The following is a 16825-nucleotide window of genomic DNA, read 5'->3' as shown; positions in this document are numbered from 1 at the left end:
CTTCAGAAGTGTCAGAGGAAATGGAATACATACTATGAAGCTCTCTTGCATATATACTATACAAGACCAACAACTGCAAATCTCTAGAGTTCCTTTCCCACAGTCAGATGGTAGTTGAGTAATAATATTATTAAATGATGAACAGAATGTCAAAGTTTTGTACTAATTAATTATTATTATGGATAAACAATAATATAATGCATAAAAATAACAGTCGAGCTTTTAACAACTAAGTAGAAATTAAAAGTATGAACAGGATGGGACAGAGGGAAACCGTTCCTAGTAACACGTGGGCCTAATGGTTTATATTACACAGTTCTTTTTTGTTGTTACTTTATTAATGGAAATATTTATATACATAGAAAGGGAGCTCTGTTTCTTATATTTAACAATTGATAACATTTTGCCATATTTTCTTTCTTTTTCTCTTTCTTTTTCTTTTTTGTTGAAGTAGGTTAAAGAAATTATAGACATTAAGACATTTTGTCCCTTAATATATCAGTGTGCACCTAAAACAAGGAAAATTTCCACAATCCCATTATCACACTTAAAAGACTTAACACAAACTCTTTAATGTTAGTGTAATGTGGTCCTCTTAATGTTACAACTACATACAAATCAAGACAACATGCTCTTGTGTTATGTTCCTCCCCCAAAGCAATTCTATACACTCTTTTTGAATTATTAATGAGAAAGTTAGCTCTCAGGATTAATCAACTTTGCGAATCTTTTGGATCTGATGATAGAAACTCTTCTGACATTAAAAAAAGTATCATTAGAGAATGTTCATTTGATAATAACAAATAGAAGCAACTGGAGTTCCACACACAGTGCCTCCAAAAGACTTTCAAGAGTTTTCGAGAGTATCACTTCTTCCTAAGTGTCACGGGTAAGGATCGAACATCAGCAAGAACCATGGCATGCTCAAGACTGCCCTCAACAGAACCAAGACCTCTGGCCATTGTCAGATAATCTGTCACTATAAGCTACTTGTATCCAAGCCAGATATTTATTGCTATTGATCTGCCTGGTCCTAGCAAAAGACTTTTGTTCTCCCAGACCGGGACTTTGACCTCAATTAAGTTATGAATTTCAATCCGATAGACTGCTCCACTTACCCTACTGCTCTCCCTGACTGGATTAATTAGAATGAGCTAGGCCGGGAGTCACCCTAAGCTCCTCATGGATCATGTTATTTTAATAATAAATAAAGGAATAGCAGCTATGTACAAGGAGTATTTTGAAAGATTGCTCATCTAGGAACATCATTCAGAACCTGCCAATATCAATTTCTCTGACTTTGATTACCTCATTTACTTTTTCTTTTCCTTCATTGGAATTTCCCTTTATTTCAGCTCTCTAAACATGTTCTTTGCATAGAAAAATCAAAGGACTACTTGCCATTTTGGCATTTTGCTGCTATTTTAGGGGTTCATTAGAGAGTAACTCATCCAGACAATCATTAGCAAAAAATGTAACTTAAAACATTTAATAATCTCAAAGCCTCAGAAAACATACCATCATCCAGGAAAAATATTAGTCTTTAGCTAAATGTACTTTTCCTATAGTTGGTCAATTCATTAAAACCAGATGAATCAGAATGTCACTGAGAAGGTAATATCTGAGTGTGCAAAGCACAAAAATGTGCAAATATATTTACTTTTTAACCCAGGGACAGATTACATATTGGCCAAAGAGAATTGTGAATCTTATTGATATCGACAATAATGAGTTAGATCAAGATTTGCTAAATGGACTATTCTAACTTTATGACTTAACCCTTAAAGATAAAAAAAATTTTTAAATGTAAAGAATATCATAGTATTTGGTATTTGATACCGAAACTGTAAGGTTTTTAGAAAGTATAAAAAAATTCTAAAAACCATTTACATTATCAACTGATGTTTTTGACAAATTAAAAATCCTTCTACTTCTTTGATTATTAAAATGTTGAGTTTTGATTGGCTCTAGGGAATATAAAGAAAAAAATTTAACTAGCATGCCTAAATGTAGTAGTAATTTCAACGTTAAAAGCAATACAAAATCAAACTCTGTCCTCAAAATGCCAAGTATTCCATGCATATTCAGAAGGCACGTCCTCGGGGTAAAAAGATATGCCATAATATTATAACTTGGTGATTTATCGAGCCTTTACAATTGGAAGTGTTCTTATCAAATAATCTTATAGGAAAGAAATAGGTATATATGGAAATGTTCCTATAATGCAAAATAAAACAATGATAATTTTTAAAAGTAGAGCTATTGGATTTAATCTCCATTCCCCCACTTCCCTTCATCACCTCATACACACTCACTTGGGTTCTTTAGATTATGCAAAACTTCATTCATTTCAGAGAAAAGTTTTATATTTTCCCATGGAAAGGTTCTAAGCTCAAGTACTAGTAAACATTTCTTCCTCAGCACCCAAAACATATTACTAATCGAGGAAGATAGTAAAACTGGTATGAGGACTGGACTCTTTACAACGTGAGACAATCAAGGATTAAAGAAATAATTTGAAGGCTATTTTCATAATGATCGACTCAGCAGGAAAAAATGATCAAATGACAAAATGTATTGTGTTTTGGCAAAGAGCCTCTGTTTTTACACCTGACTTTCATTAATTGCGTATTCTTAAGTGGAATTAAAGCAATTCTCTAGCAAATCATACAGGTGATTTAACACATTAACCCAAACTTTCCAAATGACCCCTTAATTAGGGTCAAGAGGACAATTTGTGAAGGAAAACAGGAAAATTTAACATAAGCCTTAGCTTACAGTCCAAATAGTTGAAATGTAGACAATGACTTATCATGTAAATGGTATGGGAACTACAGAAAAGAAATTAGAGATCTAAAAATCTCAAATATTATTTGAAAAACATATAAATAGTAAACAATTTATAGCAACAAAGAATATTTAATATTTAAGAATTTAACAAGCAATGTACAAATCTATATGTAGAAAAATTTTAAATACTCCTGAAAGACACAAAAGTAGATCTGATCAAATGGAAAGACACCTCCTTTACTTGGACAGAATGACACAGTATTATGAATATGATAGTTCTACCTAATTTATAAATTTAATGCCTTTCCAATAAAAATACCAACAAGTTATTTTATGAAGTTATACAAATTGATATTAAAGTTCATATAAAGCAAACAAACACTCAAAATAGCCAGTAAAAAAACATTTAAAAAGAAACTATGAGGTTGAGAAATAGCCGTTCTAGACATTAATACTTAACTTTAAAGCCACTTTATTAAATAATGTATTATTACACAGATTGACAAAGAGACCAGCTGAATAGACTATGAAGTCCAGAACTGGATCCAAACACATGTGGAAATTACATATATGACAAAGGTGGCATCTCAAATCACTGGGAATGGATTTCCAAATAAATGACTCTGGGACAACTGAGAAACCATTTGGAAAAAGACAAAATAGGTCCATATCTAACACCATACATTTAGGGACCTAAATATAAAATATAAAACCATACAAGTACTAGAAGAAAAACGTGGGTAAATTCCTCTTTAACCTTAGTGTATGAAAAAGCTTTTAACCATGACTTAAAATCCAGAGGCAATAAAAACAAAGTAATAAATTTGACTACATAAAAATAAAAATTTAAATGACAAAAGATACCATAAACACAGTCAAAAGACAACTGAAAAACTGGGGGGAAATATCTGCAACATATACCACGAAGGGCAAACATCCCTTACAAAGAACTCTTAAAAACTGAGGTATGACAGGCCAAAACACAACAGAAAAATGTGAATAATTCACATCAAAAAAGAAATAAAAATGATCCTCGAACCTATAAAAAAGTGTAAAAACTCACAAATGCAAACTAAAACAAACCTGAGATACCACTTCTCTACCAGATTGGCAAAAATTTTTAACTATCACAGCATACTATATTGACTAGATTGTAAGGAAAAAGGCATCTCATATGTTGCTGGTGGGAATGCAATTTGGTACAATCCTTCTGCAGGAAATTTGTTGATACCTAAAAAAGCTACATATGCACATACCTTTTGACTCAGTAATTCTACTTTTAGGAATCTGTCCTGAACGTTCATATCTAATAATATGAAAATACATATGCACACGGTTATTAGTTACAACAGTGTTTGTAACTGCAAAATACTAGAAATGACCTAAATGCCCATAGATAGGAGAGTGGTTGAATAAACTATGGCACAGCCACACAAGGGAGTAGTATGCAGCTGTGAAAAAGGGTGGAAAGTCTCTGTGAAATGATATGAAGTAATATCTAAGACACACTGTTAGCTGAAAGAAATGAAGTGCAAAAAAGTGTCTATAGTATACTATCTTTCATATAAATTAGAAGAAGATATATGAAAATGTACATTTACCTGCTCATTCATGCAAAAGAGATGTGGAAGGATAAGCCAGAAACAGGACAGACTGGTTATCTATACAGAGTAGGTGAGAAAGTAAGTAAAGAAGGGGAGGGGGAAATAGCTTTGACTCTTAGAGCCATAGTAATGTTTTACATCACCCCAAAATAAATAAAAGTTAAAGCCAATCAGTATGTGAGGCAAATCTAAAATGGTATACAAACACTGATGAATTAACCTGACTTGAATAATATAATCATACTAATGGGGATAAGGAAGAAAAGAAGTAACCTAAATAATTTCGGAAAACAGTACCTTGACCGGATATTGAAATGCTAATGATAAGATGAACTATACATAAATGTTTTAATCTAGTCAGTAAGTGTGTTTCACAGAGGTTAGCAATTCTGAAACTACTCTGTGTACACTAGAGTTGAGTGAGAGCTGAGTTTTTCATCACCGGAGGAAAAAAGTTACAAAGAAAGAAAGGCTAAACTAAACCCTTTGGCGTTGGATTTCAATAGAAGGTATCAGTATAAAGACATTCTATTCAATACATACACAGATAGACACAAAAATATAGTGTAAGTATATGTATGAGGTAGTATACAGACATAAATTCCCTAGCTCTATCTGCTGAGGGAACCAAGAAACAGTGACATTATAAAAAAGATATATTCCAATGACATTTATTCTATGATAGCATATTCTATTTTTTAAAACAGCTAACCTTTTCAGTCTAATTTAAATACTTATTTTAATACTGCATGCCCAAGAACGGTGTCCACATATACAATGAAGAAAAGGCAGTAAAGGGAGGAGCCTTTTCCAGTTCCTAGGGAGGATATATTAAAGGCAGACAAAAAAGAGAGATCAATACACGCTTTCTAAATTTAGAAAAGGAGATACTTAGTGATATATATCTGAATACTGAAAAAAAGGGAAGAAAGATAAATCTAAAACCAAAACGACTTCCTCTTGGGAGAAAAGTTGCTGAAAAACAAGAAAAACTGAAGAACATCTTAAGTGACTACATGGCCTTGCTGAAAACATGAAATTTCATTGAAGTCTGGTTTTATCTAAGTAATTTGTGTGCATGTTATGTCCTAGCCCACAATGACATATCTATGTGTGTTTATGTATCAAATGATTTTCAGAGGAAAATGGATACTCTGGAAAGTGCACTCGATTTATCTTATGGTTTCTCATATATTCTAGTCTATACCATGTACTCCGCTATTGCCAGGGATATAAGGCTTCGATTAGATAAGCTATATATAAAATGAATGAATGAATGAATGAATGAATGAATAAAAATAAAAAAAACCTTTTGAAAAATTCTGAATGACAGGAACACATAGTCACTATATAATATTGAAAAAGAAGTACAAAAACTATATATATGGCTGGTATCTGGTTTAGGTAGACTGGAAGAAGATACAAGAGACTAACTTTCCCAACACTACAACGATAAAGTTGGGTAAACTGAAAAAATGTACTTATAAAGACATCTGAGAGTCATGGAAGCAAAAAAGATTGAGTGAACTAAACCAGAGAGCTCTTTGAAGGAGAGCAAGCTCTCTCCTACTTTCTTTGCTGAGGCATTTGCTGATTCTGTGCACAGGCTGAGGATTACGAATGGCTGAAATAGAATGATGTTACTGGGGGAAATAAGATCAGCAAAACTTTTGGAGGTTGTGTGGTATTGGCTCAACATTTCAAAAATTTCAGAAGTCCCAAACACAAAGTTCTGTTCTCCTACATGATTTATTTTCTGAATTCAGAGGCTGTGTGGGAAGCCAGAGTTTCTAAAAAAGCACCCAGGACTCTTTCATTATTTTGCAGTATTTGAAAGACAAAGTCCTGCTTGAGGAAGAGGGCCTGCCTCAAACAACAAATCTCGTCTGAATGTATTGGCCGAAATTAGGAGCAGCGTGAGGCAGGAAGCTGGAGAACAAAGCTCAAAGCAGAAAAGAATCAGACTGGACCTTTACCAGTTCCTCAGGGCAGGTGGCAGAGGCTTATAGGCTCACAAGCAAAAGTCCTAATGAGTCTCTCCCAGGTTATAGAGGAAAGCAGAGGTTGACTAGGGCCAACTAAAGCTACCACCCAGACCCAACTCAATTTCTCACTAGCCTGAGATGATCGGTCCCTCAACCTATATACCTGACAGAGAAGGGACGCCCTCTCTTGGGGAAAATAACACTGACTTCACTCTCTATGATCCTTTATACATAATGTGCAACATACCTTTAAAAATAACAAGAGACAGCCCTTCTTCTTTTCTTGAACAGTTCAGTTTTAAATCCATAAGGTAAAGCTGAGTGAGGAAGGTGTCTTTGGGGCAGTGGAGGGGTAGAGGAGAGCTGTAATGGTCCAGAACAGAGTATTTGCACCTAACTGAGATGAGGAGGGTATCCACCTGGAGTGAGGTGTCAGAGCTCATGCAGGATGAGGACGATGTCCACACAGAAAGCTAACCCAGTACAAACTGCAAGAGACCAAGAGGAGTGATGGAGACATTGCCATAAAAGGACATATTGGATGCTGAGGAGGAAGGCACTCACATGGGAAAGAGACCTGACTCATGGTGTCGGAGACCAAAGGAGTGAGGAGGGCACCTCCAGAGAAGTGGTTTGAGCAAACTAATGGTACACACGCACACAGAAAAATGAACATAGATATAAATGGGTATATGTCTGTGTATATGTACATATGTGAATGGATCTGTAAAGACTGACAGCCCAACAGCAATGAGCATGCCCAGTATTCAGATCTTAGTTTCCAAATATCATTTTCTAGTAAACCGAACCAGAGCCCTCTGGAGAAACTACTGTTTCCAAGGTGGGGAAAGGGAAAAGTTTAAAGCTAACTTGAAAGTTCTTGTTACGCCAGAAAGTATGAAAGTTCTTAAAGAATTATAGGCACACACCAAAAGGAAACAAGCCAGATTGCAGTGGATCCCTTTGGCCAAATTTGAAATAATTTGAGCATGAAGTTAAATAATGATAACAATGCATTATAACACAATAAAATAAGGAACTATGAATCTACACTGATGTATATAAAAGCATAAATTGAAATTTTGATGAAGACAGGATATTTACACAATCTCCAATATCTCCCCACAAAATAGTAATGAATTACGTAAAGGGACAAAAGTAATTTTACTGTGAAGAATCCTGGTAGACACCACCTTAAAACCAAGTGATGAAAATAAACATCAGCAATGGAGCAAACTGAAGGTATGTGCCATAAGATAGGTTCCAATGAGAATGGAGTACCACTTTTATATCCCTGCTAAGGATGCATAACATAAACACAATTGGAAGAAACATCAGACAAACTCAACTTGAGAAACATTCTATAAAATAACTGGTCGATAATCTTTGGAGGTATCAAAGTCATAACAGTCAAGGAGAAACTGTGTAACCATTTCTGAGATCTTTAGTTTCCTTTAGGTTCTTTCAGACATGATAACTAAGTGCAATGTGTGAATCTAAACTGATTTTTTTTTTGCTATAAAAGACATAAGGCCAACTGGCAAAACTTGAATGATATATAAAGGTTAGATAGTAGTAACATATCAGTGATAATATCCTGATTATAATGGTTGAATTGTGATTATCCAATAGAATGTCCTTGTTTACATAGGGGTGATAGGGCATAAAGTTGGCAAAATATTCTTCTAGTTCAAGGTTTATGGTTCAAACATATTCTTATTGTGTGCATAAATGTGAAACTGTTTCTAAACAAAAAAAATTTTTTAATTGCGATGTGAACAAGTAGGAAATTGTGATAGATGAACAAAAGATAAAACAGTCAAAAGCAGCAGCATCAAAGATAATTCAGCTATTTGAATTAAGAGACAAGAATGTTAAAATGATCATTACAAATATGTGAAAGAAAATAAAGAAAAAGATAGACGTTTTCAACAGAAAAAGAGAACAGAGTAATTAAATGGTGTAGAATTGAAAAAATTACTATGTCTGTAATTAAGAACTCAATGCAAAGGTGTAACAGAAGATAAGATGAGCGATGACAAAGATGGGTCCACAAAAATTAACCAAACCGAAGCACAAAGAGAACTAAATGGCAATATAAAACAAACAAAAACAATAAAACAGAGTATATGACATATACAATACTTTCAAATGGTCTAATATATGAAAAACTAATTCCAGATGACAATAAAATGGAGCAGAAATCATAACTAAAAAGTACGCAAAAGCAATGAAAGCTATTTCAAAAGTTTGAGTGGTCCCCAGGCAGAGTTAAAAAAACACACACACAAAAAACAAACATCTACTCACTGCTGGAGAATAAAATATATAGGGAAAATCTTAAATGCAGTCAGAGAAAAAGACACACGATCTTTAGAGGAACAACAGTAAGAATAACAGCTAACTTCTTAAAAGAAAATATGAGAGCTAGAAGACAATGGGATGATAGCTTGAAAGGGCAGAAAGAATAAACCAGCCAACATAGAATTCTCTATCAAGCAAAATGATCTTTCTAAACTATGAGTGAAACAGACATACTCAACCAACTAAAGCTGAGATGATTTATCACTAGAAGTCAATACTATAAGAAATACCTAATTAAGTTCCTTAGGCAAAAGAAAAATGATACCAGACAGAATCAGGAAAGTGTAAGAAGGAATAGAAGAGCATGAGTAAATATGTGAATAAAGATGACAGTATATTATAAGATATGTAGCAAAAATAGAAGTAAAAATATATCACAAATGTGGCAACAGAAGCAGGAAAAAAAATTAACAGAATCATTTATTGAAAAATTTTTACACCGTTCTGGATACAGCAAAAGTATTAATTTAAGGTATACTGTAATAAGGGACTATTTTGTAATTCCTATCATAACCACTACAAGAATGATTCTAAAAGGAATAACATATGCCAATAAAGAAGGTAAAATGAAATGATAAAAATTGGTAAATACAAAATAAGTTGGGAAAGGAAAACAGAGAAACAAAAAGCAGCTGCGTTAAATGGAAAAGAAGTAGAAAGATGGTAGTAGTCACCTTAAATGTAAACAAATTCAACACTGCAATTAAAAGACAAAGATTATCAGGTTCGATAAAAACCAAGACCCAACTACATGCTATTTATAAGAAACACACTTTTAAATATAAAGACATAGTGTTAACAGACTGAATTGTGTCCCATCCTCTAAATTCATATGTGGAAGCCCTAACCCCTAGTGTGACTCTGTATTTGGAGACAGGACCTTTAAGGAGGTAATTAAGGTTAAGTGAGGTCATAAAAGTAGGGCTCTTACCTGACAGAGCTGGTGTCCTGTAGGAAGAAGAAGAGACACCGGCAATGCCTCTCCCTCTCCCCCTACCACCCCCAAACAAGTGCACACAGGAAAGGCCACATGAGGACACAGTGAGAAAGCAGCTACCTGTAAGCCACTGACAGGTCTCATCAGAAACCAAACCTGCCAGCATCTTGCTCTTGGACTAGAAGCCTCCAGAGCTACGAGAAAATGTCTGTTGTTTAAGCTACCCAGTCTATGATATTTTGTTATGACAGCCCAAGCAGACTAAGACAGGATAGAAAAAATATGCAAGGCGAACACTAGCCAAAAGAAAGCTGATGTCATTACATAATACTGAATGAAGCACACTAAGGCAAGAAAAATTAATATATTTTTAAATGGTCATTTTTCAGTGATAAAAGGATAAAACAATCTTAAATTTATATCTAATATCAGTTTCAAGGTATATAAAAATGAACGTATCTAAAAGGAAAAGCAGATATAAATAATTGGAGATTTTAACACAATTCTCTTAGTAACTGAGAAACAGACAACAAAAAAATCAGTAAAAATATAGAACATTTGACTAACACCATTAACAACCTAACTTAAATAATATTTGTAGGAGACTACACCAAACGACTACAAAATACACGGGCTTTTCAAGTGAATACGCAACGTTCCCTAAAATACATCACATGATGGGCCAAAAAGCAAGTGTTAATTTCAAAATGCTAAAACTCTCCAGACTATGTTCTCTCATCATAACAGGATCGAACTAAAAATGAATACAGAAAGAGAACTATAAAATCCCCAAATGTTGGCAATTAAACAACACACATCTGGATAACCCAAGATTCAAAGAAAATCACAGTTGAAATTGAAAAATATTTTGACTACAGGATAATGAAATATATCAAAATCTGCTAAATGCATTTAAAGTATTACATAAAGAGAAATTTATACCTCTAAGTACAACTATTAGAAAAGAATAGTTGAAAATCAATGATCCAGGCTTCCATTTCAAGAAGCCAGAAGAATAACAGCAAATTAAATCCAAGAAAGTAGAGGGAAATAATAAAGAGCAGAAATCAATGACACAGACACCAAACGTACAATAGAGACAACCAACAAAAGCTAAAAGCTCGTTCTTTGAAAAGATTAATAAAGTTGATGAACCCTTAGCAAGAATAATCAGTAAAAAAGAAATTAGCAATATCAGAAAAATTTTACACACTCCAGAGACACTAAAATGACAGCAGGTCAATATTTTACAACTTAAGAAGAAATGGACAAGTTCCTTAAAAAACCCAGCTCATTAAAACTGACAGAAGAAAAACAAAGAAAATGTGAACAGTCTTGTAACAGTTAAAGAAATTAAATCTGTAATTTAAAGTCTTCTAGGTTAGGTGGACCTCACTGGTGAATTTGCATAAGTATTAACTTATCTATACTGTTTGTCACTAAATGTCTTTGTATAGGTTTTTTTTAATGGCTGATCTAGGTATTTCTGTGTGTGCGTAACACACTACTATTTACTGGCTTTGCCATTTGCCCTCCTGCCCAATAGTAGCAGGCAGCGTTCTCATTCTCCCACCAAGGTGGTGCCAGAAGAAACAGATTACAAGAAAAATGCCAAAAAGCTCCAATTCTCAGTCATCTCATTTATTCCACTACTAACGCCCTCACCTAAGCAAAGCCCCCAAGCTACTCCCTTGTCCTCACACCCTTCAGGTTTCTGTCATGACATATTTTTCCTTAGAGTTCACCCTTTTTGGCCCTTCCAAAGCTGATTTCACCCATGTTAATACCTCAGACATGTGAGAGAATGGCAACATGAGTCATAAATGATGATTTGCCTCAAAAGGGTAGCTCTGAGTTCATTACAACCCACAACAGATTTTGCCTTACTAAGAACCTTACTATGCTTTCCATGGTCTTTTTATCCCCCACCCAATTAAAAAAAAAAATGAGTACAGGATCTGAATAGACATTTCCCCAAAGAACATACAAAAATGGCCAATAACATAAAACGATGCTCAACATCACTAACCATCAAGGAGATGAAAACCAAAACCACGATGAGATAACATGAGATACAGGAGGATGGCTATAATCAAAAGACAGTCATGTTGATAAAGATGTGGAGAAACAGAAACTCTCATATATTACTGGCAGAAATGTAAAAACTGCGCAGTCTGAAAAATCATAAGCAGAAGTTCAAACACAGAGTTATCGTATGACCCAGCAATTCTACTCCTTAGTATACACCCAAGAGAAATGAAAATGCATGTTCATGCTCATGTTCAAGAATGTTCACAGGTACTTTATTCGTTCTATCCAAAAATGGAAAGAAAAAATTGAATGTCCATCAACAGGAGAATGGAGATATTGTGGCAAAAGCATATCATGAAATGTTGCATAGCAATAAAAATAAAGGAATAAATGATCTATGTGACAACATGGATGACTCTTACCAATGTTATGTTGAGCATAAGCCTGATTCAAAAGAATCCATATTATGTGATTCCAAATATTTGAATTTCAAGAGGAGGTAGAACTAATTGATAGTGAGAGAAGTCGGAAGAATAGTTATAGTTAGCTCAGCGTGGTGGTGGGAGGATTGATGTTGACAGGAGGTAGCTTAACACAACGAACCTTCCAGGGATTCTAGAAATGTTCTACTTTGATATAGATGGCAGTTCCACATATATATGTATATGTATATTACTTTGCATTAAAGCTGTGGTAAAATAAAAAAATATATATTGCATTAAGTTGTATCTTTAAGATTTTTGTACTATTTTAAACTACTCTCAACTATTTTAAATAAGGAAGAAAAACTACTCTATGTACAATATTGTACCAGACATCTTTATTTGTTTGTTTATTATTTATTTATTTTAGATTCTGCCACTTTTATTTATTTACTTATTTATTTACTTAAAACTTTTTAAAGTTTATTGGGGTAACATTGGTTAATACAATTATATAATTTTCAGGTGTACATTATAGTTTGACATCTATATATTCTATTGTTTGCTTACCACTCAAAGTCCAGTTTCCTTCAGCTACCATATATTTGATCCTCTTTACCCCCTTCATTCTTCCTCTACCCCCCATATTGATCCCCTTTACCCCAACTACCTCTCCCCTTCGCCCACACCCCCTACCCTCTGGTAACCACTAGTCTATATATAGTCCATGTCCCTAAGTCTCTGTTTGTCCTGTTCATTTGTTGTTTTTGGTTTATATCCCACATATAAATGATATCGTGTCATTTTCAACTTTTTCAGTCTGGCTTATTTCGCTCAGCATGATTATCTCGAGGTCCATCCATGTTGTCGCAAACGGCAGTATTTCATCTCTTCTTATAGCTGAGTAATATTCCATTGCATATATGTGCCATAGTTTCTTTAGCCAATCATCTATTGTAGGACACTTCGGTTGCTTCCATGTCCTGGTCACCGTGAATAATGCTGCTATGAACATCGGTGTGCAAATATCTTTTTGGATATGGATTTTCAAGTCTTTGGGATAAATACCCAGCAGTGGGATTGCTGGATCATGTTAGATCAATTCTTAGTTTTTCGAGGAACCTCCATACTGTTTTCCATAGTGGCTGTACCAATTTGCAGTTCCGCCAGCCATGTATGAGGGTTCCTTTTTCTCTGCATCCTCTCCAACATTATTATTTGTCCTGTTGATTGTAGCTATTCTAACAAGTGTGAGATGGTATCTCATTGTGGTTTTGATTTGCATTTCCCTAATAGCTAGCGATGTTGAGCATCTTTTCATATGTTTGTAGGCCATTTGTATGTCCTCTAGGGACATACAAGTGTCTGTTCAGGTTCTCTGCCCATTTTTTGATTGGATTGTTTGTTTTTTTGTTGTTATTGAGTCATGTGAGTTTTACTAGACATCTTTAAGATGTTATATACGTGTAAGTAGAGGAAGTAAGGATGAGAATGAAATGTACTCAAATTTTACAGTGAAGAGGTTAAGAGCTTGGGCTTTGGGGTCAGAACGGCACATCCAAATCTAGATTTTGTTACTTAATAGTAGCTCTATGACTTCTCAAAGTTCTTGTTTCTTTGTCAGTAAAATGCAGAAAATAATATACCTGAATTATAGGATTGATGTGATGACTAAAAGAGATAATACACATAAAATGCTTGGTACACAATAAATACTAAGAAACTTTTTTATATTGGCCCCCTGCCACATAACAATTACAGGTGATTTTATTTAATGTTTTATACTTTTCTCATGGTTGGTTTGTTTTTTCAGATGATGCGGAACTCTGAATTCAAACACACAGAATCTGGAAGTTATCCTGTAGGCAGCGCTGTCATTACAGATTGCTGACCAGGTCAGTGACGTAATAAGCAGCAGTCTTGGAAGGCTCTGCTGGCAGCAATGTGGACTTGTGGAGGAAGAGTAGATTTGACCAGGAATGGCAGGACGGCCTTGACGGAGAGGGCCTGCTGTCACCATCTTAAGCTTCACGATAGCTTGGTAAAATCTAGAACTGTCATTATCCCCATTCTTTCTTAAAAATTATTTTCTGTTTATTTCATTAAACTATATATGTACATGGAATTTCTTTCTTTTTTTTCCCAGATTCATTCATTTATTCTTTCATTCCACATGTAATCTTTTTAAAAATTGATGTATAACTGACATATAGCATTATGTGAGTTTCAAGTATACAACATAATGATTTGATATTTGCATATATTGTGAAATGATCACTACAGTCAGTCTAGTTAAATCCTATGTTTTCGCATGTTTTTGAAATCTTTTACAACACACAGATGGTCATCAAGGCATTCACTGAGAGGGTGTGCTGCTCTATGCCATTCTATAAACCACGAATTTATGTAATTTATAAATCCCAAGGTTCTTAAACATTTCAGCACCAAATAAAATATTTTCGTCTTGAATTTAATAACGCCCAGTATGCAGTGTAGACACCTAACACCACCAATGCTCCTGCTTCTCCCCCTACCTCGCTAATCTCCTTAATGCTACTTTACAATAAATCTGAGAAAACCTAGCAATAAATCTTTAGCATTCAAATACTTTGGGATTAGTTTCAATTTTTCTCCATGGCTCGAAAGGTCAGAGTTATTCAAGAGGTCTGTGGGATGGTGTGTGTATTTAACCCATATCCTAATCTCAAATGTGGTTAAGGACCCAGCTTCCAGAGTTCAACTAAAAATTAATAACAAGCGGAGGAAGAGACAAAATTGTGTCCATAATACTGCTAGGTAACAAATGAAATCTATAAAGGATCTTAGAAATAAAACCCAAAGTTCCAATTCCATCAGAGTCACAGAATGTAGAAACTGCAGTGCAATAAAAGTATCTAACAGATATACTGAAGGGTAAAAATGACATGAAAACAGAGCAGACTGTGACGTACGTCTAATTACTACTCCATTTCAGGCTAATGGTAAAAATTAGTCCTCAGATAGTTGATAACATCAGCCTGTCTCTGCTGGTTTAGTAACCAAGATCTGTGGCCGAGCAAATACTTCTAATAAAATTGATTTTCTTTTTTGGCAACCAATTGGCCAGTCAATAATAATGTTGTTTATGAAAGACTGAGTCATAAGGGAGATGAACCTTTCCTTCCATTTATTATGTTTGTATTGTCTATATTTTAAAAGAGTTTTCAGTAATGAAATCAAAGAAGAAATTACAAGAGGAAAGCTTTGCTGAGAACTAATCTCCGAAAGCCCTCTGACTTGGAAGCGTGTTAGCGGCCCAAACTGACAAAGCCAGAAGCATTCCCTAACTGAGGCTGGATCGCATGTATGAGAACTGTCAACGACAAAGGAGGATCCAGGCAATGGTCCATACGGAGTGGTCAGGTGAATACAAAGGGAACAACGAAAACACTGGCCTGGCATATCGTCCTAACGGTCCATCCTAAAAATCTACATGGGACTTTTACTTTGCATTAAAGTTGATGTTCAGTAAAGAATGTTCTATAAAGTCACACAGGGCAATTTTTGGATTGTTTGGCTTATATTACTTACCCTACCTCCACCCCTACATGAAACCCACAGGCAAAAACCTCAGGCTGTGCCTCACCTGGGGACATTTCCTTCCAAAATATTCCCTAACAATCCAAACCAAACGAAGGACATGAGTGCATCAACAGTTCTTTTTTTGTTTGTTTGTTTGTTTGTTTGTTTGTTTTTTAACTTAGTGGTGGTGGTGGCGCTTGGGGGAAGCAAGGGTTCGAAAGATGATTTCAAAGTTCGCACAGAAAAATAAACAAGCAAAAATAACAGGAAAAACTCTGTAAGTAGGGAAGGAATCTATCCTAAAAGATATTAAAACATATTTTGAAGCTATAAAACATATTTTAAGCCACTTAAAAAAGCACAGCACAAATAAATGAATGGAAAAACACAACAATGGCATAGAAGAGCAGCCCAGAAATACGCTGAAGGGATATAATAGTGACTGCTTAACTGGGACAAGCTTTCTTTCGGGGGTGATGAACAAGACAGTGGTGATGACTGTGTAACACTGTTCAATGTGTTAATGCCACTGAACTGTACCTTTTACAATGGTTAATACGGTGGATGTAACCTCAAAGTTTTAAAAATGCTCCCTCGTTATCACTCTTACCTGACAGTTAATATCAGCTCTATACTGCAACAAGACCGTGACTAGTTCCTTATGTCCTCGATCACATGCCCAGTGGAGTAGAGCTCTGCCCTAAAAACACAGAAAAAGATAAATTAATTTGTTAATCCAGTTGTGGGGCCATATAAAAGACGTTACGTTTTAAGAAAGACAAAGTAATATGTAAAATTGTGGTTAATTAGCCTAAGAATGATGTAAAATGCTCTATGGGAAAAGCAAGAGACTTTTCGAAATCAGAAATCCTGAGTCTTACCTCTGGGATCTGCTGTGTTCTAGCCCAAAGACTTATTTTGGCCTGATCAGTTTCCTCACGTAGGGAGTGGAAATAAAGATAACACTAACGGCAATAATACCAATATTTGTTGAATGAATGAGTTGTAAGATAATGCTTTGTACATTTTAAAGTACTTCTTTATAAATGTGATAGACAGTTTTCTTAAATTATTATGTTTACTTCTTCTGGATAAATGAGTACTTAAACCTAGGTAGAAATCATAATCTCA

General features: G+C 34.7%; 1 protein-coding gene across 1 annotated transcript in view; it reads right to left on the bottom strand.

Annotated features, from left to right (window-relative positions):
- Nucleotides 1–16825, bottom strand: part of ACBD6 (acyl-CoA binding domain containing 6) — a 146360-nt gene that overhangs the window by 51015 nt on the left and 78520 nt on the right. The window lies entirely within an intron of this gene.

This window comes from Pteropus vampyrus, unplaced genomic scaffold (assembly GCF_000151845.1).
Source record: "Pteropus vampyrus isolate Shadow unplaced genomic scaffold, Pvam_2.0 Scaffold65, whole genome shotgun sequence".
In the NCBI taxonomy this organism is placed as follows: domain Eukaryota; kingdom Metazoa; phylum Chordata; class Mammalia; order Chiroptera; family Pteropodidae; genus Pteropus; species Pteropus vampyrus.
This window is presented reverse-complemented; position numbering and strand designations above follow the sequence as displayed.